The sequence below is a fragment of the Anolis carolinensis genome, chromosome 3 (genome assembly GCF_035594765.1).
Source record: "Anolis carolinensis isolate JA03-04 chromosome 3, rAnoCar3.1.pri, whole genome shotgun sequence".
Taxonomy (NCBI): Eukaryota; Metazoa; Chordata; class Lepidosauria; order Squamata; family Dactyloidae; genus Anolis; species Anolis carolinensis.
The window spans coordinates 267,357,377-267,382,102 of record NC_085843.1 but is presented as its reverse complement, the minus strand read 5'-3'; the positions used below and the strand labels follow the sequence as shown (position 1 = coordinate 267,382,102).

The following is a 24,726-nucleotide window of genomic DNA, read 5'->3' as shown; positions in this document are numbered from 1 at the left end:
ATCCTGCTCAGTTTTTATAATTATTTATTTATTTATAGTATTTATATTCCGCCCTTCTCACCCCGAACGGGACTCAGGGCAGATCACATTACACATATAAGGCAAACATTCAATGCCTTAACATAGAACAAAGACAGAAGACAAACGCAGGCTCCGAGCTGGCCTCGAACTCATGACCTCTTGGTCAGAGTGATTTGTTGCAGCTGGCTGCAGCTGGCTGCACACCAGCCTGCGCCACAGCCACAGTTCCTTGTAATATGTTGAAGGCGATATCATGTTTTCCCCATGTGGATTAGAAGGAAGGGGTAACAATAATTGAAATTGGTGAATTTTATCAGCACCAATTTCATAGTGTAACATAGTGGATGGATATAAAATTGTAGCATACCACTTATTAGGACATTTTATCAGTCCTACACACCACTAATTGTGTTCCTTTCAAGAACTAATCACCTGTTACCATCACCTCAGAGAACTTACAGGAACCCTTTAGTCCACATAACTTCTAAAAATCCATCGGAAGGTCACTTTCATTAGTATTTGACAAATAATTACTCCTTGCAATATCTATATATACAATAATCTGGTGTATTTTCTTTGCTATTTTTTCATTAGTTTCATTGCTCCTAAACACCACCAACACCCCTTAACATTCACCAAAGATTATCTTAAAACTTGCAATCTCCCCATCAAATTGTATCTAAGCTTTAGAAAATTACTTATTTACTTTCAAAAAGCCAGTTTGTTAAGACGTTGTTGCCCCTCAAAAGGTAACTCATTGCCATTTCCCCCCTAGGAATATCCACTTTCCCACTCTGTGAAACATATCTGGTTCTCTTAAATATAAATATAAGATAGATAAATGCTTTCACGTTTTTAAAAATGTGAAAGAATTTGGTGTAATGAAGGGATTAGAATCCTGTAGTCCCCCCAGATGTCCTTTGGCTGCAAGTCTCAGCAGCTTCTTGAAAAAAAGGACTAGATATAAACATAATAAATAAATGTATACTTAGTCATTCAGATGGTATGAACACTATAATAAGTGATTGAACTTTTCCCTTTTTTCCCACTGAGGTAGTATAGTTCTTTTTTCTTCTTCTATGATACAGATTTTGTAAGTTTTGGCACAGCATTGGCCTTGGCTAATAGGTTCAAAAAGAGATTTGTGTAGTCATATGATTTACTGCTTTAATTGTGGCAATTTTTAGAGTCCCATCACAAAAATATATTATAGTATGGTGCATATTTTACATAAAAAATTGGTTTCTGGTGGAAGACAGTCCTCTGGCAGTTTTGGGATTCCATCCAGCACTTTCAGGTTTGGCAACTTGGAGAAGACACTAGAAGAAAACAAGATATAGAATTAATACTTCTTTTCTTAATATTCTATACTATTGACAGTAGCTTCCATGTTGTCTCTATCATTTGCTAAAAATAAGACAGGATTGAAAAATGTAGGGTTCCTTTCATTTCACAACCCATTATTATCATAGGTTACTTTTACAAACTTACAGTGGAAGCAATTCAGGAGCATCAATCACACCACAGAACCATGGTGGTGCAGTAGTTTGAGTGCTGAACTCAAACTCTCACTCAGCCATAGAAACCCAGTGAGTGACCTTGGGCAAGTCACACTTTCTCAGCCTTAGAGAAAAGCAATGGCATGCGTGAACAAATTGTCCCAAAGAAGCCCTGTGGTGGATTTATCTTATGGTTAAGCATCACATAACCCTCCATCTAGCAGGCCACTATCTAGAAGAGTCTATTGTTCTCTCAAAAAGATTTATGGAGTGATTATTATTGTTTCTGGACAGAAGGAATGGCAGTAGTATACTTTGAAAGTAAAAATGTGTGATGGGTGGGAAGTTGACCTAGTTCTGACTTGAAGACACCTTGGAGCAACAACCTAAAATAGCAGTTTTGGGGTGTAATAATGGATTCTTATTTGAAATGTTACTATTTTCTTTCCACTGACAAAGAAGAGAAAAGGTGTTGTGGGGAGAGAAGAGCTGCCTCATGTGCCAAAATAGCTCATTAGTGGGAGACATGACTTGCTGCTCCATGTCAGGCAGCAAAAACAGCCTGAGCTGGCACTGAGCAACAGTTCTGGTAGAAGACAGTGGGATTTGCCCTTTATCCAGTTTTGCTGCCTTGCGCCAGAAATAAATTTGCTATCTTTCCCTCTCCCTCTCCCCCCTCTCTCTGTTGCAGCAACCAATTTTATAAAGAGCAAAAGGAAGTGTGGATACATACAGATTGATTGTGACTGAGCACAACATGTGGGGATAAACTTAAACATTATTTTCCATAGTGCCAATGTAAAATCTGAAGACATAAATTTGCAGCAACCATGGGTCTTCATGCATTAAGGAATTTGTGATCACAGAGCCGGTCCTAGGTATTTTTCAAGTGTAGGCAAACAGAATTTTGCCCCCCCCCCAAAAAAAAAACCCAATCACTGAAAAATAAAAGCGTTGTATAAGCGAAAATGTTGGATAATAAGGAAGAAGGAAAAGCCTATTAAAAATCAAAATAAATTAAGATTTTAAAAATTAAACACCAAAACATCATGTTTTACAATAAATCAACAGAAAAAGCAGTTCACTACATGGTAATGTTATGTAGGAAATTACTATATTTGTGAATTTAGCACCAAACATTGAACAGGGATATAGGGCAATGTGGACTTAGATAATCCAGATAGCCCCCAGTATCAAAAAAACCCTCTAAAATCAGGACAATAAATAAAGAATAACACTCTGAAAACAGGAGAAATCCAGATAGTAAACAATCAGGGACAGCTAACACCTCCCAAAAAAGATTCTCCCAGGCAAGAAGAAGCCAGGGCTTGAAGCTGCAGGGTCATTAAATGCTAAACAAGGTGATTAATTAGAGTTCTTTTTCCTACCCTGGACCTTCTACAGATATATAAATCCCACTTACCTCACAATCTCTGAGGGCCCTCAAAGGCGAGCACAGTGCCGGCACCGGGGGGCCTACCGGCACGGGCACCGGGGGGCCTACCGGTGCTTCCTGGCACTTCTCTGCTCTGCAAAGCCCTGAATGCCTTCCTGGCGAGGCAAAGCGGTGAACGCCTTCGTTCTCACCAGGAAGGCGTTCGGTGCTCCTCTGCTCCCTAAAGCCCCGAATGCCTTCCTGGCGAGGCCTTCCTGGCGAGATCAGGCTTTGGGGAGCAGAGAAGTAGCACTTCTCTGCTCCTCAAACCGCTGAACGCCTTCCTGGCGAGGCGGACTTGCCAGGAAGGCGTTCGGTGGCTTCTCTGCTCTGCAAAGCCCCGAACGCATTCCTGGCAAGAAGGAATGCATTTGAGGCTTTGTGGAGCAGAGAAGCAGCGCTTCTCTGCTCCTCAAAGCAGCGACCTTGGCTCCTTCCTTGCGGAGGGAGGCACGGCGGCGGAGGCAGGCCGCAGGTGACAAGAGTTGCCTCGATGGCGCCCCCAACAAGATGGCACCACAGGCAACTGCCTAGTTGGCCTGTTGGTTGAACCGCCTCTGTGTGATCACTTCAATTCTTTTCTTAAACCAAGTAGGAGAAACTTTTGGCCTTTCATATGGGCTTCAACTCCCTGAACCCCCAAGCAGCTTGGCTAATGAGAAAGGATTATGGGAAAAGAGAATCAAAATATCTGGAAGGTCAAAGGTTCCTTGCTCCTGTTATAAACTTTTTCTTGCCTGACCACAAGAGCACTGAATAGACAGTTTCCTTGCAGGTGCATCATATCCTTGCATATGTCTTTCCACCCACTCTTTTACCCTCTGCTTGTCATGGGCCAGACATATTTATGTATACAATCAGTTTCTTAGTTGCCTGTCACTACCATCAGCTTCTTAGGAAAGTTTACAGCATAAAATGCAGCTTCTGTATTAGCAAAATTGTAATAAATATAAGAAGTGTTTCTGAGTAGGCTTTTTCTTTTTGAGAAAATTGTGATGCTTCTGGCTTTAGATTGCTTCAAATAATTTGCATACCCAATAATGTAGCTAGGCGAGTGGGTGCCAAAACGGGGCATTACCTTGCAAAGTAAGGATTCTTCCTCTTAAATTTTTCTTCAGTCCTCAAACACCTAACATTGAAGTAACTTAAAACTTTAGTTGGACATTTAGAAATATAGTTTAGGTATCCAAAGAAAAGGAGTAAGCAAAATCACTAGGAGAATATTAACACAGTACAATAAAGAACCCACTTATGTACATTCAGTGTGGGGAGTGGAATGGACTCTCTAAAAAGCTTATAGATCCTCCAAGAAATGCTCCCCCAGAAGGTGCCACAGATTTGCTTTAGAAGAGGTACAGATTTCTAAAGAGAATAGCTCTCTAGGAATGTATTCATTTTGCTGCACCTCACCTAATTCCTTGTATATATATGCAACCCTGCCCTCGACAATGTATATCCATACATTTCTACAACTGAGCCCCTGCTATACAACAGATCAGCACAAGATCCATTAAACCAGGCATGGACAAATTTTCTGTGAGCTTCCTGTTGTTGTTTCTTTTTCAACGGAGAAGCCTTTATTTAAGCATAGTTTTCTGGTTCAGATCACATAAGAAATTATGATCAGTTACCTCACTGCTCATAAGGAGTGGGAAAGGTGGGTCATAGTAAAGAATTTGGAGAGCATTCACCTATGTGATCCCTCCCGTTTGAGACTATGGCACTGAGTATTTCTCAATGTCACTAGTCCTATTTCTTGGGGCATACAAAATGGGTGAGATCTGGCTTAGGTGAGGTAGCTATAATGACATGGCTATGATCCACATCCCAATATGTCCAGCTGCAGCAATGAAGGATGATGATCCAGAAGGATGATGTGTCCAGTCATCTCCCATCACAAAGTTGAAGTGAAATAAATGATAGGAGGTACCATGCAGAAGTCATTTGATTGCTGCAGCTGTCTGGCTTTTGAAGCAGATTCTCTCCCAAGAGAGACCAGGGTGGCCCTATTCCTGTTGGCTTTCTGCAGATCAAGACCTTCCTCCACCAGCAGGCAGTTTGGGATTGAAAAGGGGAGTGCTATTGGAGGAGCCCCCAGTGGCACAGCATGTTAAAGTGTTGAACTGCTGAACTTGTGGACTTAAAGGCTGCAGGTTTGAATCCGGGGAGCAGAGTGAGCACCCGCAGTTAGCCCCAGCTTCTGACAACCTAGCAGTTTGAAAACATGCAAATGTGAGTAGATCAATAGGTACCGCTCTGGCGAGAAGGTAACAGTGCTCCATGCAGTCATGCCAGCTACATGACCTTGGAGGTGTCTATGGACAATGCCGGCTCTTCAGCTTAGAAATGGAGCTGAGCACCAACCCCCAGAGTTGGACACGACTGGACTTACTGTCAGGAAAAACATTACCTTTACTCTATTGGAGGAAGCATGGGTGGAATTGGGGGGGGGGGGTGAGTTTTAAAGGGTAATTTAAGTGTATTTATTATATTTTAATTTGTTTTACCCTAATCCACAGTGTATTAATTAATTGTTGTTTTTTTAATTATATTGCGCTTTTTAAAACTATGACCAAAGTGTAGGATTGTTAGCTGCCTTGAGTCCCTAATATACTAATACTAATATTAATCTTTGTGATCATGTCAATGGCACCATGATTGTAAATGTGAAGCCAATCTTTATAAGGTTGTTTATTTAGCTTCCAACATTGCAAATATATAAAATGATGACAACTAATGTTTTCTTAGGAACACATTATTATCCAATCATATTGCAACACAATGCAAATACTTACAGTTTTCTGTAGTTTTCTTGAAACTCACAAGGATTTCTCTCAAGCACAAGGGATTCCAGTGGAGTGTGTCTCAAGGCTGACAGTTCATCCAGAGTCTCAATGTTGTTCTCATCAAGGGCCAGGTGGTGAATCTCAGGTATTTTTGGCAGCTGTTTGAAGGATGTAATATGGTTTTTGCTGAGTTTCAGTTCTTTGCATCTGTAAAACATATGAGAACGTGTGCTATTAAATACTTCATATAGAGTAGAGGTTCTCAACCTGTGGGTCTCCAGCTATTTTGGCCTACAACTCCCAGAAATCCCAGCCAGTTTGCCAGTTGTTAGGATTTCTGGAAGTTGAAGGCCAAAACATCTGTGGACCTACAGGTTGAGGACCACTGATATAGAAGAACAACAAAAGCAAGCACAGCTTTGAACAATGAAACACTTTAAGTCCTCAAAAACACAGAAATGAATCCTGACCAATGTTTGCAACTGTGTATGTGAATATGTGGAATTCTGCGACATACCATGTACTATACATACTATTACCATTAATATATTGAATTCTTGAAAGGTCCTGGTCATTTAAAAAATAAAGATTACCTTGGCAAGCATATGGCACTTAGATCTGTCAATGAGTTGTCCACCAGCAAAAGCCTCTCCACTCGAATTAATCTACGAAGAATCCTTATGCAGTTCCCTACTTGGTACAGGTCTCCCAAATCTTGATATGAAAGGTTTAAACTCTGGTACAGGGGGGAAAATATTCAAGATTATATTTATAACATTTATCTTAATGTTTATTTGAGATTATTTGCACACAAAACACCTTCTTTTACACAAATGAGAACTAAATTTGATGGAAAAAACATATTTCAGCAGGGTGGTAGTACGTTTCTACTGGGAAAATGATATGGGAAATAGTGTAAAATTATCCCGTCTCTCTTTTAAACAGAAGCTGGATAGCTATCTGTCAAGGGTGCTTTGATTGCGCTTTTCCTGCATGGCAGGGAGTTAAACTAAATGGTATCTTCCAACTCTATTATTCCATGATTCTAAGATTCTATGAAAAGTCCAAAGGGAACAAAATGCATTAATGTATCTCTACTACTTTGTCTTATTTGACCCTTTGATTTCTTGTGGTGCAAAACTCTTCTTTTTTGTTGTGTGCCTTCATATTATTTCTGACCTATGGTATTTCTGACCACAAGGCTAACCCACCATGGTGTTTTCTTGACAGAATTTTAGAGGTGTTTGTCCTTGCCTCTCTCTTGCCATCTACACTGCCATAGAATGAAGTTTCAGAATGCAGGTTAACTAAATTGAACTGGATTATATGTCTACATTGCCTTCTTCTTCTTTTTCTTTTTCTTTTTCTTCTTCTTCATTTACTATTTTGATGAAGCGCTCATATTCCTCAGGGATTGGGGCGATTGATATGATCTTGTCATCTAACATGTCTGAGAATTTAGGCCAATCTGCCTTTCTGAAGTTGAATCTTGGTATAGATCTAACTTCCTAGGGCCGTATAGTTGGTCGATGCAGTGTGGTTGGTATTGGTGGTCCCACTGATTTAGTGCATTGCTGCACAATGCTGTCGCTCACAAATAGGAGTTCTGGGTTATATCCTCGGTGCCACTATTGTAGGATGATGGGAGCTTACTATCATGAATAAGCAATACTTTATGCAGTTCAGCGCAGGAAAGGACAGCCTCTCCATTTTTATCCTCCTGAGCGTAGCCCCATATGTGGCTATCTATGGCTGTTAAAGTCACCAATTACTACAGTCCATTTGGTGCCAAATAATGACATATATAAACTCATATAATCCAGTTCAATGCAGTTTAATCTGCATTATATGAGTCTACACTGACCATATAATGTGGTTCAATTTGCTTTATATGGCAGTGTTGGTGGGGATAGAGCATGAGTTGCTTATATTCACTCAGTGGGTTTTCAAGTCCAAGCGAAAATTCTAATCCTTGACTCCAGAATGTGAAGGCTCACTGAGAGCTAGTCAGGACTTTCTGTGAGCGCTCAGTTATAGTTGACTAAAAATGAATTAGAGTGCCAAATTTGACCTAAGCAAGCTTAACTATGGTTGCCACCACCTATGTCATATTACTTGCTACATTACTTGCCATTGTGTGAAGGCCTAGCTCATTGCTATTTGAAATAGTAAATACCCAAGTGATTAAAGACAAGACAACATAAATGTTCCCCTTCAAGTCTCACTGGATGATTTGGAATAAAATGATTTGAAGAAATTCAGATGCTACTCTATTTTTTTTTCCACAGCTGTTCACCATCTATCTGATACTAGTGAGCAACTTAACTCACCCATACATGAAATGTTTGCAACAACATGTAGGTACAACAAGCCTCCTGATTGCTGCTTCTCCTCCTCCTTTCTCCCCTTGAGTGAAGCTGTTCCATTTGGTGCTTGGAAGCAGGACGCTTTGGTGTCTTTGTTTCTAGGCCTGTTCCTGGGGTTATTTGGGGTGCTGATTCAGAAAATTGCATTGGATAGATCACATTAACTCTAGATGATCAAATATGGTTTTCTGTGGGTGAGTAGATGGTGACTACTGGATGGCATATGTTCTGTATCAGAAATTAGAGCTGATGGCATATCCAATGCAATTTTCTGAATAAGCACCCTCAAATAACAAAACCAAATTTAAAGTTGACCAAAAACTGATTTGTAACTCTTTTGGTGCTAATGTTGGAGAGTGGTCCATGGTCAAAATGAGGTTTGTAACCACTGCACTACACCATGCTAGCTCTAATCATGAGAAGACCAACGATAATTTCCATAGTAGTTAATAAATAATTTCTATCAGTATATCAGATACATTAAGGACTGTCCCTAAGAAACATGTTTCAAACATGAGCAGTGTGCCACTTTTGGCTGAAAAACTTGGATGATTGGAGTTTCCTTGCTTTATTTTATAGTATGTTGAAAGGGTATGTTTCTCCAATTTTGATTAGAGTTGAAGTGCTAATAGAACTGTGGTTCAAGCTTCCTTCCATTCACTATTTTCTAGATTAAATAAATTATTTTCTTTGAGCTGTTTTCATTCTCTGGAGGGAGGAAAACCACCTCCCCCCCCCCCCCCGGTGTTTCCGCTAAGAATAAGAATAACATAAAATAGCTGAAGACCTTCATTCTTTAACAAGTTCCTACCATGCAGTTTTCCCAGTCCTCCTGTAGCCTTTGCTCCCATTTCTCTTTCTCTGTCAGTTGTTTTTTTGCATACAGAGTGTGATGTTCTCCTCTGAGAAAACACTCTTCTTCAGAAGGACCTGTTCAGGCAAAAACATTGTGGAAAGGCCCAGAAATAGTGGACTCAAATACATTTGATGGTAGAAGACATGGTTAAAATTAAATTCACAATGAAACCAGAGTTTTATGTGTTGGAAATGCTGGACAATAGTTTAGAAAGAAAATTTGGAATATGACAACTGCAGAAAGAATCGTTCATGCTCAGAGACAGAAGTAACCAGTTATTCCAACACAAAAAGAATGACTGATGATGATTTGTAAAGTAGCTGAGATGAACAAATGGACTATGCTGATTAAGGAGAAATCTCTGACCAAATTAAAAACAGATTAGGATTTGTGTATTACTTCTTCATAACAATGAGGGGGGCATTTGTCAACTGTTGGATTTATGAATTAGCATAGTGCTATCAAAAGTCTGATTATATAGTATCATTTGAAGGGAGTAGTAATAAGGAATAACAACTATCAGATAGTGAGTGGGAAATCCATCGATCTGTCATTCTGTTTGTTTGTGTGTGTGTGTTTCATTTTTGTGTTGACATTATTTTAATAAGTATTTAGTAACAGTTCTGTAGTAGTGCATAGAATGAAGTTATGTAGTTTTAGTTATTGTATTATATCTCCAAAATTGCTGATTTGATGTATCATTGCTATTCTAGCATATTCTTTCATTCATTATATATAAAACAGAATTCATTATATATAAAACAGAAATGTTGGCTGATGGGATAGCTTGTGGTAAGAAATGTTGGGACTTAAAGTCTAGTAACACCTGAAGAGCCAAATGATTTCCTCCCTTCCAGTGTTATATTTACTCAGAATTAAGCACCATAGAGTTCAGTCAGAATTTTTCCTATGCACTGAACTGTAGCAGGTGGGATCAACAACAGTGACCATTGTATGCGCTTACAAGAATGCATTTCCCAAATCCATAAAACCTCTGTGGGTTGGAAGAGTAGAATTTTTTTTTGCATAATCTTTCTCACAGTTTATTATTTGCCTTTAATAGTGAATACAATAGGAGAACTAAATTTCAAGTAAGTCCAAACTTGCAAACTGATCATTGTTTGTATATTGGAAATGAACACATTAAATAGGAAAATTAAATAGGACTGCTTTGTTAAGATAATGTCCTGGCCATATTGGATTGCTTTCAAGATTGCTCTTGGGAACTATGAGCTGGTTGCCAAGAAAACAAATCGGTATTGTTTCAACTGATTTTCATTCCAAATTGCTTCTTATCTCTGTTGCCAGGGTCTGATTGTTTTGTTCCATTGTATCCTCTGATTTCTTAATACTTCATAGTTGTGGAGACAGTACTGTGCATCAGCTGCAAACCTGTGCACAGTTAAGATGCTTAATTAAATCAGAAGAATATTTTAGTTGATTTGGCAGCTGCCATTTTAAAAGAAATCAATTAATGGGCCACTTAACTTTAAATACATTTTCCACTACTCCAGTATAGATGGTTTTTTTCTGAATGCTGAACAAAAGAGTCATTTTACCCCCACATACCGCATACATTTCTTTTGTTGTATGAAGAGCCCATAATGGTTAGTGGACACCTTGTCAATTAACTGCTTACTAAGCAGTTCAAGGTGTTTTTCTTTTTGATGGAATACGCCTCAAAGCTTGGGTAAGTGCTCCACCAGGAGCAAGTGTGTGTGTGTGTCATTGTGGAGGAAATACAGGATGGAGGAAACAAACCAGAGGTGTAGTGACAGGGTTCAAAAACAGAATTTTGTAAATAATCCCACTATTATTAGCTTTTATGAAGCTAACAAACCAGTTATATTTCTATACCTTCTCTCACTCGAGGACAGTGGATTTGACTCCCTTGAACATCATGTTCTTCTAATTCATGCCAGGTGAGATACTTGAAAGAATCTGATGGAAGCTTGAAAGGAGAGAAGCAAAATAAATAAAATTTTCCTTATACCAAACATTATTAAATTAGGAGGGGAGTGCCAGATACACTTGTGAATTCTGATCTTCTTTTTACTTTGTTTCCAAACAAATAACCTTTTTATTTGTTTTCAGGGCATTTGGTTTACTAGAAATGGGAACGATTTAGCTCTAAATATCTAGCATGGAGCCAGTCCAGATGGAAGTACATATTACAACCATATTTCACAGTACCTGAAATGAGCCATTTTCATTATTTATATTGGCTACTGTAAAGATTTCCTAGCAGGAGATACTTCACATAAATATGCCAGGAAAGGCAGGCTAGACATTTGGGCCATAAGCCAAAATCATTCTAACTGTATTTAATATAAATGATTTCAATGGGATAAAACATATCTATACTTTTAGCAGTAAGTTTGCTCTGGAAGCACATTCACTGCATTTGGGGGGGGGGGGGGGGTTGAGACTACCTTTTCACCTAGAATGATCTAATGGGAAATCAATTATGGTTTTCAGGGAACATTAGATTTCCAAAGCACTGATTAACTAGGCTTTCTTTCAGCCATGAAGGTGCATCCCTTGTCCCTAGAACAAGGTTTGCCCAATGCTCATTGGCTATGTCTTCTGTGAATCCCAATGCTATTTGTCCTTCTGTAGAGGAAGGTCATGCATTGTGCTGGCTGACCCTTTTGTTAATCACAAAATCAACTTCCTTTTATATTTCTGGAAATGCAGAGAAGAAGAGGCAGACACAGTTCATTCCAACTGCCACTGCCCTGGTCACAGAGGGAGAGAATAAGACGCGGACATAGCTCCATTGTTCTAAACCCAGAAATAGTTCTGAGCTACCACTGCCATGGCCTTGGAGGTAGAGAAGAAAAGGCAATATCTGTTGGACTTAATCCCATCCCACACTGCTATCCATTTTTCTTTTTGTTTCATGTCTTAATTATACTGTAAGCTTAAGAGCAGGGAATGTTTTTGTTGGATTTTTACTTTTGAAGTGCTATGTACAATGATGGCATCAGCAGCAGTAATAGAAGTAGTAGTCTTACGACCTCATCACACGTGGTCTGGGCTCTGTTGTAGGATGCTTTCAACATGGAACCAGGATGGAGCCAGACAGAGCCCATCACATCACACAGGGCTACTTCCAGCAAGGCTCCATCCTGGCTCTGTGTTGAATGCATCCTGCAATGGAACCCTGAGAACATGGGAAGCTTCCTGTGTTCTCATACGGTTGAATGGGGAAAGCACGGGGAGAAGCTGGGTGGCAACACTTCCTCCTGTGGAGTGGTGAAGGGGGCAATACGGGGAGTGGGGCAACGAGTTTCCACACTGCCCCACAGATTTGCCCTGCTGCCCAATTAATGCCCCCACTGTTTCCCAGCTTCAAGACTTCAATGTGATGTGAAGTTCATAGAAGTAGTATTACAGGAGAAAAGGGAAGCAGTACTACAACCTCATCACATGAACTTCAGGCTTTATCCTAGGATGCTTCTAGGACAGACCACACCAAAGCCCTACACACAACACAGGGCAACTTCCAGTGGGACTTTTTCCTGGTTCCGTCCAAGAAGCAGCCTAGGACTGAGCCCTAAAAACACAGGTGGCTACTTGTGTTCTCATGGCTTGCAACAAGACAAGTGTGGGAAAGCCAGGCGTCTACGCTTTCCTCTGTGTGATGGGGAGGGGTGGTGATGCTGGACATGGGAATCTACGCTGCTCCATGGATTCACCACGCTGCCCAGCAAATTCCCCCACTATTGCCTGCATTAGGGACCACAATGTAGTAGCAGAAGAAGTAGTAGTATTTCTTAAATGTAAGCTCCCTTAAGCTACACAATCTAGAAGAAAACTATGGACTGTGAAAGTCCCCTAGACCTTTTTTTACTGGGAAGCATACACTGGGATTGTTGGCAGTTTTTCCCCATGGCAATCAAAAAAATGTCTACCTGATATTCCCATCTCCCTTTGCATAAATGATTTGCAGCACAATAGAGATTTGCGATAGGAGGCTTTCTCTGCCTTTTGCACCAGAAATCACCGTTGGGCTACTTCCTGATCAACAGCTGTCTTTATTTTATTTTACTTTACTTTACTGGTTAGTGGGATTAGTGTTATGTAGTACACAATGGTAATTTCTGCAAACAGATGTAAGTATTGTTTAAAAATGAAAATGTATTGTTAGCCATAGAATTAAAAATATTTAAGACAAAATCTATATGAGGAATTATGACTACAAATAGTACTCAAAGACATAACTGTGTTAGTCTGGACTATCAGTATGCATAGGGATCTTGTAGCTTCTTTGAAACTAACTGAAATAACTTGTGGTATAAGCATTTGTTGACTCAGTCTACTTCCTCAGATCCGTTTGCATACTAGTAGTACTGCTATCGCCATCACCTTCAATTATTGATGAGGTTTGTTTTCTTGATAATATGAGTACATGTTGTAAGCTGCCTTGGCTATATGAAAACAGAACAAAGCAGACCAACATACAAAATAGATGGCTGGCTGATGAGGAGATATGAAAGTGGAATTCATTCAACAATAGAGATACTGATTCTGGCTCTTGCTTCTAGAACAGTGTTTCTCAAATGCTTCTCCTCCAGGTGTTTTGTACTTCAGCTCACAGAAATCCCAGCCAGTTTACCCAGCAGTTAGGAATTGTGGAAGCTGAAGTCCAAACATCAGGAGGACTGCAGTTTGAGAAACTTTGTTCTAATCTAGAGGAACCTGCATGGATCCTTGTCATTCAGTTTAAGCTCTGGGCTGAGGCTGAAGAGAACACTTTCACTTTGTGAAGGTGTTTCTCATTGAGGATTCTAGGGCAAGCAAAACTTCATATGGAAGAGAAAACAAAATGGTTGTTGGCTTTTGTTATTGGTTGCCTCTTTGGGTTGTGGCAACTATCCTTATCCCTGTGAATGGGTATGGATCATTGCAGTTGCTTTGAGTCTCTTCTAGGAGAGAAAAATGGAATAATAATAAAAATAATAATCCATACCTAAGGTGGATATTGAGAAGCAATGCATTCATAGAATCATAGAATCATAGAGACCTCATGGGCCATCCAGTCCAACTCCCTGCCAAGAAGCAGGAAATCACATTCAAAGCACTATTTAGTCTCTTCAACCCATTCACAGGACAATCTTTCTTCCCCTGTTGCAATAACCAACCTCCAACATCAGAAGGCAAAAACTTAGGGAGAAGGTTTTCATTTTTATCATTACACATGTGTGGCTGCTAAGAGTGAGATGCTAGTAATGAGGTTACCATCAATTTGGGCTTCTTTCCACAGAAACGAGAACCAGAATGCTTACTGGAGAGGCAATGCCCGAATCACAGCTTGGCTGATGTATTTGATGTATCACTCTGTTCCTTGGTGACAACACTGGCAAACAAATGTCTAGATTGCTTAAATCAGAGCAAGGAGACGATTGGGAGGTGCAGAACCTGAAGCAGCTTGTGTTCAGACCTGAGGAGCTAAAGAAATATAACAGATTGATGTCTCATCTTCTGAAACACATTAGCAGCCAACATTATTGCTAGAAATTTCAAGACTGAAGGAAAGGTTTATTGGGAAAATTCTGATTTATAAGGACAATATTTATTTTCTTCTGCTCTTCCCCATAGCTACACCCCTGGTGTGTGTTCATACATGTGGACCCTTTGGATTCAGAATGACTTTAAATTTGAAAAAATCATGTCAATATGTTATACAATGTTCTTGAAAAGAAAATCTAAAAAGGGACTGGGAACCCTAACTCAGTTCTCTGATAAAGTGTCATTATTTTTGCACATCAGGGACAGCTGGGGGATCTGCTAGTTGATGCTGCCTTTCAAAAGTGGCCATAAAATCTGGGATGGATCTGGCACCTCCATGATATTGGGTTCACCAATGACTTACAAATATATACATGCAGCTTAGATATATCCTCTTTTGGACAAGATGCCCCCATTTCCATCAAAAACCCCCAACCTGGTGATTTTCAAGCTCTGGGAGAGGCTGATGTTATTTATTCATATTGGAGTGAATGTAAGGGATGAGGTGATTCAAACTATGAAGGTCCAGATAATCTAACAGTTTGGGGGAAATACAGACAGGTGCACCCCTTTGAAGAGCACCCCCTCATTTCACTCCTTCCCAAGCTGAGACCAACTGTTTCTCTTCATCATCAATAAACATCAGCAGCAGGGGCCCTCCTTCAGTCTTCACTGCTGCTGGGTGGTGGGAACAAATTATGTGTTTAGAGCTGCTGTGGTATATATAGCTCTATTCCATTCAATTACAATATTTTTTAAAATATAACTTTGTTACAATGTTGTAACCAAGAAAAGTCCATAGTTACAGGTGATTAAATTGCTTGTCAATTATTCCATCCAACACATTACTTTGAAAGTCTGCAGGATCAAAGGCCAATACAGTATTGCATACAGTAGCTGCACATGTAAGCAGTCATGAATATAGTCACATTTCACAGTCACTAATATTGAGAGAGTGAGAGAAAGTCTGCTTCTGATTCAATTTTGTCTATTCTTACTAGCAGCAGCTTTCTGGGTTTCAGACAGAGGTCTTTCATGTCAGTCCCCTGATCCATTTAAATGGAAATGTCAGTGAAATAGCCTGGGATTTCTCAGCAGGCCAAGTGTGTTCTTAAAAAGAATCTATGCACACTGTATCTCAAAATTTTGCTGCACTGAGCAACATTGCTCAGGACTGGACAAAGGAATGGAAATGCTAGAAGGCCAGTGAATTCAATAAAGGAGCTGAACATGGAAAGGCCAAAAGAAATAACATGATACACAAGATATTCTTATAAAGGCAGTCAAATTGTCAGAGCAACTTGACAGCTTTACTTCAGAGGTGAGGAATGTGAAGACTTCTTGGTGTGGTCAGATTTCAACTCCTGTCAGCCATTACTATGAGTATATAGTAGCATAGGCAATGGGGAGGACAGTGGGGGTTTTGGATCAGTGATATTTAGAGCAGTAATTCTCAACCTGTGGGTCCCCAGGTGTTTTGACCAACAACTCCCAGAAAACCCAGCTAGTTTACCAGCTATTAGGATTTCTGGGAGTTGAAGGCCAAAACATTTGGATACCCACAGGTTGAGAACCACTGATCTAAAGGGTTACGGGATGACCATCTTTGCTATACTTGCTCTAAATATACCCTGTTACCTTTTTGGTCCCTTTCCCCTTTTCCCTGTTCTTTCCCCTATACTGTCCTTGGCTTTACAGAACTTAGTAACACAGAGAAAGATATACGTACACCATAAGATCTTCCATGGTTTACTTTTTGATTGGGATAGAGAACTGAAAGTGGTTTATTTTATTGCATAACAGTGCAATTTCCAAGCTTGTGATTTCAAGCAAATGAACATCTCTAAAGGCAGAGAGAAGTCAAGTGAAAAATATCTTGATGGTATGAATGTTTATCTTCAGTGGAATACCCAATTCAACAAGCCACACTCCTGTTAATCTACAAGCCTCTTGGTCTGTCACAAAACATGATTTAACAGCTCCACAAGGGAGGAGAGAGAGATGTATCTATAACATGCTCCAGTAAGAATACTAATAGAACCTTTCTTCTAAGGAAGCGTGCATGGTCAATATAAAGTACTAAAAGACTTCAAATTCAAACAGTGTTGCGATATGAGAAAACTTCTGAAAAGTCCTATATGCTGCTGTCACAAAACTCAATGTTTGGAAAAATTGAATTAAAAAAGGAAATTTGCAAAACACCTTTTCATGTGGTCTTTCGTTAAGGCAGTCTACAGTTTTTCAAACTTCTGAAATATCTGCATAAAAAAGGAAAGGAAAAAGGAATCTAGGATCTCTGAGACCAGCTGGTTTACTTCATTATCCAAACATGAAAAGGTGATAGTGAAATAAGCCAGTTAGCCTCAAAGGGACTACTAGATACCTCCATCACACCACCGCCATTTTGCTTTTCCATTCTTGTTGGTGAACTCAGTATCCCTGTGCATGGCAAGCTCTGGCTTTTTCTAAAGCAGGAATAGATAATTTGTGTCCCACATGGATTCTAAGGGTCCAAGAGAGTTAATGGCTCTTGATTTTTTGCTGCTGGAGATTTACCACCAGTTGGTAACTCAAGGTCTTCTGCCCTTCCCCATAATTTGCTTCTAGTGAGAATGGTTTTGCAGAATTTGCAGTCTTTGTATATCTGTTGCTGTGGAATATGGACAGGAAGATGTAGCATGCCTAGTGAGCTATGGACTGAAAGTTGCTCTAGGTCAGTGGTTCTCAACCTGTGGGTTCCCGGGTGTTTTGGCCTACAACTCCCAGAAATCCCAGCTAGTTTACCAGCTTTTAGGATTTCTGGGAGTTGCAGGCCAAAACATCTGGTTGAGAACCACTGGTCTGGGTAGACTGTTGTTGTAATCTTACATGGGTCTGCTTGTGTTTTATGGCATCCACCTACCTACAGACAGTCGATGCAATCTCCACAGTCCAGAAGAGTGGTTTGAGACACCTGTCTGCCAATATGCACCATCTCCCTTTTGATCTTGTCACTAATTGCCATAGTGAGCTATCCCTAGTTAGGACAGCCCTCAGCTTATCCTTAATTTTGCTGTGTTCAGCTAGGGCACTCTTGCAGGTTACCGATAGCAAAAATGAAGGGCTTGTTTTATAAACATCCATGTATGCATATGTTTCCATTGGGTTTTTTTTTGGTAAGAATTGGTTGTTGTATTGGTGTCAATTGAAGGACTGACAAATATCTTCTGTGTGCATTTTTGTTCATCAGGCTCATTTATGAAATTGGACTTGAAAATGACTTTTACATGCCTCTGTTACTAAGCAGATAAAAAAGTAATTTACTGTTTTATTGCTGTCCATATAACTATATTAGATCATTGCTGTGTGCAAGGTTTTGGAAATGGTTTGAGAAAACCACCCTGCAAGAGTGTAACTTTTGTTAGTGTTACGCAGTGAAGTCATTTAATGCATCAACGGTGTCATAAAAGATCACATAATGCAATGCCATTATATGTAATACCAATTACAGCAGGAGAAAAAAGGGCCAATCTAGACATGAGAGGTGCTTTTACTATTTCCAAGTCTATGTCTTTCTATCAAAGGACCTTGAGGTACATTAGTGGAAAAATAGTGACTTGCCCAAGATTCATCCAAGACTTTCACTGCTGATTTAGGTAAGGTTCAGTTTCTACAGTGTTTAAAACTACCAGCTGCATTCAAAAGCAGATTTTTAACATTAAATAACACTAAGCATGTTCTTAAGAAAATACCCAGGGAAAGGCAATGGAGTAATTACAGAGTAATTACTGCATACATCCCTTTTGTTACTCTCCTCCAATATCTGTCCTCCAGATTGCACCACTACTTTATGACCCTGTTTTCTGTGGTTTATTCCTATTCTCTTTCTCATCCGAGTTTTTAACCTAGTGTTCATGTGGCCCGCCCTTGGTTTTATTGTTCTTTTGATTTTGCTTAATGTAGTGTATACTATCTTTTATTGTATTGTTTAATGTGTTATGATTTGTTGTTTTATTTATATTCTGTGATATTGTATTGTTTTGGGCATGGCCCCATGTAAGCCGCCCCGAGTCCCCGTTGGGGAGATGGTGGCGGGGTATAAATAAAGTTGTTTATTATTATTATTATTATTATTATTATTATTATTATTATTATTACCCTGCACATCAGCCTTAATTCTGCCATTCATTGGCAGATATGAGGAGGGTGAAACCATTTGTAAGGCCAAGAATGGGAGAGAACTAAGTAGACTATCTTATGCTCCATCTCAGGTATTACAGGTAAAATCACTCAAAGACCCATAGCTAATTTATGAAGAATTTTCTTAGGCTGCATCTACACTATAGAATTAATGCAGTTTGACACCACTGTAAGTGACATGGATCAATGCTATGGAATACTGGTAGTTATCGTTTGGTGGGGCACCAGCACTCTTTGGCATAGAAGGCACAATATCTTGTAAAACTTTAACTCCCATGACTAAATAACACTAAACCATAGAAGTTAAAATGCATTACTTATTCAGTGTAGGTGCATGCTTAGTCAGACCATCCTGTACTGGACTAAATGAGTCACTGGTGGAGCTTGCAGTGGTGGTGGGGATACTCTTCTGGACTACATTTCCAGTCCAAAAGGTACTTTTTCAAAGTTCTGATCATTAGAGGCACTAGGCACAATGATTGAACAGTACTTCTACTACTGATATTAAGGTGATTATGTACCTCATATCATTTTAAAACTCAAAATAGGTACAGTCACGGTCTCATCTAGATGGTAAATTTCCTCACTTTCCTTCCTTTTTCTTATTATCTCTTAAGGGTGAACTAAAACTAATTTCAGTGATGGAGGCAAGATGCAATTTAAAACAATTATTGCTCACCATATTTTAAACTACCCCAACTTTCTGTCTCGATTGGAGTGTCCCTTGGCTCAACTGACTCTCCAAATGGTCCCGCTGGGAAATGCGCTTGAGATTATAGCAACCGCTAAGAGGGGAAATGAGATTCACACTCTCTATCACGACAGAGTTATTTCCCTCCTTTTGCCTGCAGTGACAAATAGGTAGTTACCATAAATCACAGATCTTACTTCTAGAGAGGAATTCATTTCACTAATGCTCTAACAGGAACCTGCTGTGCCTCTAGCTTTTCTGGGAGAATGCCATTTTTCAGGTGCTTTTCCTGAAAACATTTTAAGAAATCTCAGAGTATGCCTTTGGGGACAAACCAGATGAAAGTCAATATAAAACAGTTTGTTCTGACTCACATAGGAGTGTCCATCATTCATTGATTATGTTGTCAAAGGATCATGTAAATGTTTGAATGAAGCATCACCCAATTCTGAATCACAAAAAGTAAATGCCAATATTATATTCTTCATGAGATGGTTCATCAGAGAGCAATGAAAGGTTGAGAAATCAAGTGATGTTACCCAATGTGAACAATATCATTGCAAGGCAAAAGCCTGACCATTGATCTTTGTCTGGGATGCACTTTGAAAAAGTTACATCTTTAGTCTCCAGTTCACTGAATCTCAGTGATATGTTGAAGGTTGAAAATTTCAAAATTTCTTTCCTGTGCTGTTTCCTGATCTGCTACTTGGATGATTTGTATTCCAAGCTGGTGCAAAGAGAGTAGGCTCCTTTACTTGGGAGGCCATTGTTTTTGTTGTTGTTATATCATCATCATCATCATCATCATCATCATCATCATCATCATCATCCTGTTCCTAAAGATTTTCTTTGGTCATAATTTTTTTTTGTTTGGAAGTTTTCTTGGTGAACCCCCCCCCCCCCCCAAAAAAAAAAAGCTGCAGGAACTTTTTGTATTGCCATGCCCTTAGAGAACCATAATTTGGTCTAGAGCTTGGAAACATCATATTTTTAGAGCAAGTTACAGTGTTGGCTGAAGGATTCTAGGATTTGAATTCCAGAAGATGCAATTATTCTCAGATCTGGTTAGATCCATTCTTTACATATCACAAATATGAATTCTACTTCCCTTACTCAAGACAAAGTTTTTTTTTTGTTTTTTTGCAAATCTTATCATGCTTAGAAGAACTCACTCATATGGATTTAGTCATTCAAATGCATTTCGATCATAGGCCTGTCCATATTTAGTTTAAGTACAAAAATCAAGTTATGAATTACTTTTATGACAGCAAACATTCCAAAGCAAGCACTACTTAAGATGGTACAAATATCAGAGAAAATAAGCAAATAGTCAATATGATGGTCTCCAAATATTGATGGAAGCCCCCTCCCCTCTTTCATCAATCCCATCCAACTTTTCCAAAGATCAGAGATGATGGGAACTATTGTACAATAACCTTTGAAGGAGCAGTATTTTGGAATTCATGTTCTCTGAGGAAAAGCACTGAAGGGAATCAAGGTCATCTAAGGCCACATAAGATAATTGAATTGCAGAACTTATAGGGCTAAGGAGAGCTGTTAGTGGACCTCCAGTATATTAAAATTGGTTGCTGAAATTACAGGTTTATCTGAAACCCTTGATATTTCCAACAGCAAGCATACTGGGAGGAAGGGGAATACCAATGCACTATGATTCTTAGCAGTTTAATTGAGGGTCCCACGAATAACATAGAAAGGATGCAAGCATAGCTGGGTTGCTGGTGTTCAAGTAAGCACACACTGAACATGTGAGATAGGATTTTCAGCTTTTGAAATGTAAAATTGTGATACCATATTAGGAGATAGATCCAGAACTGGGAAGATGTTGAAGTCAGTTTTTTCTTTCTTTTTTGAGGAACCCAAGTAAAGAATTCAGTAATTGTAGGCAAATTCAGTATGCAACTCAACCCTCTAATGTGTCCAACAATTAAACAGCACAATTCACAAAATGATTTTCTCCCAAACTGGCAGCTCCCAGAGGTGTTGGACTATACATCATCCCTGGACAGCACAGCAATGATTTGAGTTGTAGCCTAATGCATCTGGAGAGTCACAACTAAAGTCTGATACAGACTGGAGTTTCCTTATTTGAAATGCTTGGGACTAGAAGTGTTTTGGATTTGGAATTTCTTCTGGATTTTGAAATACTTGTATTCTTATATATGTACATAATCAGGTATCTTGGAGATGGGACTCAAGTCTAAACATGAAATTATTTTATTTTTCATATACACCTTATACACATAACCTGAAGGTAATTCTATACACAATATTTTAGTAATTTTGTACATGAAACAAAGTTTGTGTATATTAAGCTATCAGACAGCAAAAGTGTCACTATTTCAACCACCCATCTGGAAAACATTGGGTTTTTGAATTTATTTGAATTCTGAGTAGGGATGCTCAACCTTGTAAACTTTCCAAAGGCATACAAGTCAGGGAAAAATGACAACTTGTCACTGAATTAAAAAATTTAAAAGCAAGTTTTTCCTCCTTCCTTTTTCTTTCTTGTTGGTTGACAACTCTGAAATTCCTACTTTACACAAAAAACGCCCTGTGAACTCGGCTGCTATTTTGTTCTGTCACCATTGTTCTGGTGATCTGAGATCACCCCTTCATCTGCCAGCAGAAGAACTTAGCTGTCACAGTTTGAAGACTTGCTGCTTCAGTTTGTCATATCCAAGATATTATGGATAATAATAATAATAATAATAATAATAATAATAATAATAATAATACTTTATTTGTATTCTGCCTTATCTCCTGAGGGAACTCAGGGTAGATTCTAGAATACACAACAAAAGGCAAACATTCAGTGCCTAGCAATAATATATATTTTGGGATTTCATCAGGATTATTGACTATTCAAGTAGAACAGTTTGGGAGCAATTTTACTGATACACATTCCCTTCCAAACATGTGGCTGCCCCATGAATGATTATCCCAACAGTGTGGCATCCATTTGCTTGCTGCGCAGAAAATGCCTCCGAGTTGCCATTCAGGCCCAATTACCATAATTAGCCATATCACATATAATTAGCCCTTGCTGGTGGATATATAACTTGAACACCAGGCTACTCGTCAATAACGCTAAAGGGTGTACATTTAATATTGCATTGGAGCAGTGGCTTGTACCTGCTTTTCATAAATAATCCATTGCTTCGAAGATGCTATTTGTCTTCAGTAATGAACAAATGACACATTTCTCCTTTGCTTTCATGGCCGCAAAGCCGGCCTCAACTATTCAGCCGCTGCTACCTCTGCATTTATAAAGATACTCAATCCTGTAACCCTATCTTGTTTTTTTCAAAGTGTGTCAAGTGAACAGAGCACAGACTAAAGTTACTTTTCCATTTTCGGGCTCCTACCTTTCAGACATGGTGTGCTGCTACTGCTGATGTTGTTGCATGAAGTTTTCAAGGTTCCCATGAACTCCTTAGTCTGCTGAGAGAGCATTTCTTTCCATCTTTCCTCCTTCTGGATTTGCAACTGGGCATCCCTCTAAAAATGCAAAGCCCCCTTTGGGGTTTTGGCTGGAACTCTATGGACGCGATGTCACCAGGGAAACAGCCTGTTCAACGTGCAAAGGCTGTTCCCTTCAGGAGGTATTGTTACCAATCTCTTAAGTGCATCAAGGGATTTCCTGTGTTTCTTCAGCCAATCACAGAGCATCTCTCCACCCCTTCACTCCAGCCAGGACATTTCGGGAGGTTTATACACTTAACAGGATACCTGCTTAATTACCTGACTAAATCTCTCATGTTCCCAATTGTTTCCACCTTGCAGGATTTTTCTTTGTCTCTAATTGCGAATAATAAGTATGTTTGCAAGAAAGAGACTTTGGTGATTAAATTAGAGTGTCTGGTTGACCTGAGCCAAAAGCACCATACCCTGAAGTATCTTAAGGAAAAACCTTACTGGCACAGTTGTTGTTGTTGTTGTTGTTATTGCTGTTGTTATTATGTTTATTTAAAAAAGGTAAAGGTTTCCCCTGACATTAAGTCCAGTCATGTCTGACTCTGGGGGTTGGTCCTCCATTTCTAATCCGAAGAGCCGGTGTTGTCCATAGACACCTCCAAGGTCATGTGGCTGGCATGACTGCATGGAGCGCCGTTACCTTCCCACTGGATCGGTACCTATTGATCTACTCACATTGGCATGTTTTCGAACTGCTAGGTTGGCAGAAGCTGGAGCAACAGCGGGCGCTCACTCCGCTCCCGGGATTTGAACCTGGGACCTTTCGATCTGCAAGTTCAGCAGCTCAGTGCTTTAACACACTTCGCCACTGGGACTTTATTTATACGCCTCTCTTTCTCTCCATCAGGAGACTCAAAGCGGCTTACATTAAAAGCATTTCAATACAGTTTAAAATCTAAAAATATACAAACATTAAAAATAATTAAATATAAATGGTATTAAAAATTAAGTTAAAATCCATAAAAACATATTCAAAGCTAAATATTACAGTACCCTGACTTGATCTTACAAACCTTCTTTTTTAAAAGCCTGCCTGAATAAAAAGGTTTTAGCTGCCACTGAAAAGACAGCAGAGAAGGAGCCATTCTGGTTCCCTGAGCAGGGAGTTCCAGAGTCAAGGGACAGCCACTGAAAAGGCCCCCTCTCTCTCTCTTGTTCCCACCAACCGACCTTGTGATGGAAGTGGGACCAAGAGAAGTACCTCTCCTGAAGATCTCAGGGCCCAGACAGGTTCATATTTTCATTCACAAAAGCAACTTTTAGAGGGCATTGTTTAGTCCAAGGACAACCAGGCACTGACCACCTACTTTAGTACTAAGGGGTGTTTCTGATGTTCCACATGTTTCTATCCTCTTCATGTATTAGGGGTGATTTGCATTTAAAAAGACGGACAGATTATTGTAGTGGGATTGTGGTTGTTGTGTACCTATAAATAAATTCTGATTTATGGAACATAGGGTCTTCTTCTTTTCCATAGGGATTTTTTAAAAGTGCAAGAGTTTCCATGGTTGGCCATGGACGAGGCTCCTCAGAGTCCTAGTCCAACAGCCAAACAGCTATGCCATGCTGGCTTTGTCTCAAGGCTGCATCCTATGGAATTTGCTCTCTGACTGAGAGCAATAAACACCTCTTTCTAAACTGTGAATCCCAGGGTTCTATAGCATGAAACCATGACAGTTAAAGTGGGATCATAGTGATATAATTATGCAGCGTAAGGGTTATTAATGACCGTGACTCTTGGAAATATCTCATAAACAAGGGCACCATAGATCAAAACCTACTTGGAAGCAAATTACACTAATTTTGGAAGGCAAGGGTTTAATTATTTTTTCATAAAAATCACAGCTCTTCTCCACCGCCCACTTCCCATTCTCACCCTTCTGA

At 39.5% G+C, this 24,726-nt stretch overlaps 2 long non-coding RNA genes across 2 annotated transcripts in view; one reads left to right on the top strand and one right to left on the bottom strand.

Moving 5' to 3' along the window:
- Nucleotides 1-1,174: 1,174 nt before the first annotated feature.
- Nucleotides 1,175-23,610, bottom strand: LOC103278165 (leucine-rich repeat-containing protein 46). Its single transcript, XR_505840.3, has 7 exons — nt 22,734-23,610; nt 14,255-14,417; nt 10,821-10,914; nt 8,919-9,037; nt 6,335-6,477; nt 5,751-5,948; nt 1,175-1,340 (listed from the first exon to the last, which is right to left on the bottom strand). It is a non-coding gene; the product is annotated as a leucine-rich repeat-containing protein 46 (long non-coding RNA).
- LOC134297887 (uncharacterized) overlaps nt 19,013-24,726 on the top strand; it is a 127,675-nt gene continuing 121,961 nt past the window's right edge. Inside the window, exon 1 of the long non-coding RNA XR_010004838.1 lies at nt 19,013-19,090. This is a non-coding gene — a long non-coding RNA (uncharacterized LOC134297887). The remainder of the gene's footprint in view (nt 19,091-24,726) is intronic.